Source organism: Tenrec ecaudatus, chromosome 3 (genome assembly GCF_050624435.1).
Source record: "Tenrec ecaudatus isolate mTenEca1 chromosome 3, mTenEca1.hap1, whole genome shotgun sequence".
NCBI classification, from domain to species: Eukaryota; Metazoa; Chordata; class Mammalia; order Afrosoricida; family Tenrecidae; genus Tenrec; species Tenrec ecaudatus.
The window spans coordinates 73,849,775-73,853,819 of record NC_134532.1 but is presented as its reverse complement, the minus strand read 5'-3'; the positions used below and the strand labels follow the sequence as shown (position 1 = coordinate 73,853,819).

Genomic DNA, 4,045 nt, shown 5'->3' with positions numbered 1-4,045 from the left:
AACTAGGGAAGTCAGGAAAGGTCTGCATCGGGTTGTACCTTTCACCACACTTATTCAATCTTTTTGCTGAACGAAGTAACCAGGGAAGCTGGCTTATCTGAAGAAGAATGTGGCATCAGGATTGGAGGCAGGCTTATTTACAACCTGTGATAAGCAGATGGCACAACCTTGCTTGTTGAAAGTGAGGAGAACTAGAAGCATTTGCTGATAAAAATCAAGGTTTGCATCCATCATTATATTAAAAATACCAAGATGCTTTCCTTGGTAAAGGGGAGGATCAGCAAAAAAGGAAAAGGCCATCGAGGAGATGGGTTGACGCAGCGACTGCAACACTGAGCTCTAACGTAACAGCGATTGTGAGGATGGCCCAGGACTGCTCGCGTTTCCTTCTATTGTGCGCCAGAACCCACCCCATGGACTGAACCGCAGCAATGGATACCTGAAGCACTAATTTATAGACTCTCCCTTTTCAGTCCAAATCTGAACAAATTAAATGCTAGTCAAAAATAAAAGCTATAAAGAACAAAACTAAAGTGTGCAGCTTAGCAAACAATATTGTGCCAATGTAACAGGTTACACGTAGGGGAAGCTATTTGAAAGGTGCTCTGGAACTCTCTACCCTCTTTATAATTTCTCTGTATGTCTACAGTAGTCTTAAAATAAATTAATCATTATATTTTCATTTGATTTTCCCAGTCTTGCCAATAATGTTCTTTTCTGTTTCAGGCTTCAATCTTGGATCCCACACCCCACTAGTTAGTTGTCAGGCCCCCTTTGTCTCCCACCTGTGACATTTCTTCAGTGTTTCTCTATGAATCAGGACTTCGACAATTTTGGTCAGTTAATATGTAAGACAAAAATGAAAACCAAAAAGGAAATAATTTATTTGAATTGTGATGTTGTCAAAGAATAATGAATGTTCTGTGGATTAACAGGACAAGGAACAAAACAGTCTTGGAGGAATAATAGTTAGAATGTTCCTTACAAGCAAGAACGGCAGGACTTTGTTTCACATACATTGGACATGTCATCAGGAAAGACCAGCCTCTGGAGAAAGTCATCGTGTGTAGTAAAGTAGTGGGTCAGTGAAATAGTGGTGGACCTGCTGAGAGCTACGGATACCGTAAATGCAACATGGGGCTCAAATATACCAGTGATTATAGGGAAGGCACAAGGTGGGACAACAGTGCATTCTGTTAGAACAGATTGAACTTACAATAAAAAAATGTGTGTGTGTGTGTGTGTGTGTGATATTCTTCATTTTGAATCTGAGTTTTTCATTATTAAACTCAGACTAGGGATTATGGGGAAGACTATCAGAGTAGTGAAGTGCCGATTCTCGTGGCCTAAGAACAAGTAGCTCATGAGAACAATATGCTTTATTACTAACGATTTACCCTTTTAGCACTTACCGTATATACTCAAATATAAGCCAACCCGAGTATAAGCTGAGGTACCTAATTATTACCTGGGAACCCAGAAAAACTGATTGACTTGAGTATAAGCCTAGGGTGGGAAATGCAGGATGTGAATTAACACAGAGACCAGAGGGGAGAGACGGAGCGCAGCCACAGACACATACTTAGACCAGTTCAGCTGCTGGTGTAAGTGAATCACTACGGATGCTTCTGTGAATTGGAGCCGTCCACGTCATAGGATGGCTCTGATTGGTTAGATGTGAGTAAACAAACATTCAAAGCCCTGCAGTGTCAGCGGGGCTTTGAATGACCAATGGAGAAATGGCATTCACCTGTGAGATGTTACACCTTGCTGGGGTACCACTGACCTGTGTATAAACTGAACTCCAGTTTTTCAGCACATTTTTTGTCCTGAAAAACTCGGCTTATACACAAGTATATATAGTAGGTTAGCTGGTGTCTCTCAGGTTTCCCTACTGTAAAATTCTTTCCCCCCTTTCTACATTCTCTTTGTAAGAAAGGAGTCAATATTTTCAGCTCCTCATCAAGAGAATTAAACTATGAAAGGTAGAGTGAAAACAAACTCATTAACATAAGTTAAAATCATTAGAGTCTGCGTTAATTATGACTATGGTTTAGCATAACTTTCTGTGACCATTCTTTTTAAATTCCGTTATCTGCATTCGCTAAGGAAAAGTGGTTCTTTGTCGCTCATCTATTTATTGAACCCAATCTTTGTATGACAGATACTTGTTTTATTCTTTGATTTATAAGACAATCTCATTATTGATTTTACTGCTCTGATTGTTCCAGGCTTGGCATTGGCTGCTCTTTCAGGTTAGCTCTTATGTGGGTTTGATATGTTTCTTTTTTCCTCTTTGTTTTTGACTTCAATTTTCTTGTTTTGATTTGAGTGTATCTTTACTATTTATCACCTCAAGAGACTACAGATTCATCCCCTACCTTCCCTGCTCCTGTAGAGTGAAACATTATTTATCTAAAGAGCTTTGTTTATTCTTATTAGAGAATGATATTTAAATAGGCGATATGTATGGTCATAGCTAATGGGATGTCTGTCACTGCATATAAGCCTTTTTGGGAGATAAAGCTGGAAATATATGCATGTGTCCTATCCCAAGTATTCACACAATCCATATCTACTTAACTATATTCATATATGATGTATTTTATACGACATCACATTATATCTTAAACATAATTTTATACTGTGAATCCCATTTTGATCCAGAAGGAGGCCTGGACAAGCCCGGTGGTCTTAGCTACAAACTGAACTCAGTAAGAAAGGTGTGGTATACTTACCTGGCAGGGGAGATACCATGATCGCGAAGGTGGTTTTCTCAGGGGGAGGCTCACCCATTGCACTCCGGATGTGCTGACCCCTGCGATCTCCCCAAATGTGGGAAACTCGACTGCATAATTTGTGGTCCTGGGGGACTAAGTTTGTGTTCTCCCCTGTAGGGGAAAAAAGGTGTGGCATCTTACTGCCCCTAAAATTACAGCCTTGCATAACCCATGGGACAGTGCTATTCTGTCCTACAGTGTCAAAATGGGTCAGAATCAACTCAGCGGCACACAAGACCATCAACAGCAACGCTCCCGTACAGTGTCACAGAGCTTATACGACCCTTTCCTTTGACCTATATGTAATTCTTAGATGGTGAGAAACCTGGATGTGATCATTTATGACAAGATATGTACTTTCACTGCAGCTAGATGCCATCAAGTTGGTTCTGACTCATGGCAACGCTCCATACAACAGAAAAACCACTTCTGGTTCCTCTACCCCCCCTCCAGCTGTGTTTGAGACTATTGCTGCCACCAGGGTGTCGGCACATCCCACTGAGAGGCTTCCTTATTTTGCTGGCTCTCTACCAAGCATGGTGTCATTTCACAAGAACAAGGCCCCCTCCCAACATGTCCAGAGTACTTGAGACAAACCCCCAAAATTATCACAAGCAATTCCTTGTTAGTCATACTCCTTGCCACTCTCAGTCCCTGATAGCCATTGACCTGCTTTCTGTTTCGATACTTTTATCTTTTCCAGGAAACCAGATATATGAAATCATACACTCAGTAGGGCTTTGAGCCAGCTTTCCTTGAAACTAGTCTATCTTATTGTGCATATCTAAAGGCTTTTCCTATTAATGTTTGAATAATATTCTATCATATGGTTGCACCACAATTTGCTTATTTATTCACCTATTACAAATGTATTTGACACAGTGGATGGATATATGGATTCTGATAAGAGCTGCCCAAGCCCCCAATGCAATGATTAAAAAAAAAAGACATGTGAATTTCTCCCCAGTTTTTGAGAACTGGAAATAAGCTTGTTGTAAATAATTATTAAAATTAGCTTTTTATATCTAAAATTAATTTGCTGGAATTTTTATTAATTGGCATTAAACATACAAATCAAATAGAAAAATCTGACTTAATATTGACTCATTTATGAAAATAGCTTATATATTGCTTTATTTTCTGTTTGAAATGTTATTTATCAATATTTGATTTCATGTTTCATGCTCTTCGTGTCCTCTTTAAAAACACGCTGCTGAACATGATGTCATGCATTTCCCCTCTATGTTTTCTTCTAAAAGTTCACA

General features: G+C 39.4%; 1 non-coding gene across 1 annotated transcript; it reads left to right on the top strand.

Annotated features, from left to right (window-relative positions):
* The first annotated feature begins 2,730 nt into the window (after positions 1–2,730).
* Positions 2,731–2,894, top strand: LOC142443790 (U1 spliceosomal RNA). Its single transcript, XR_012783541.1, has one exon. It is a non-coding gene; the product is annotated as a U1 spliceosomal RNA (small nuclear RNA).
* Positions 2,895–4,045: the final 1,151 nt, after the last annotated feature.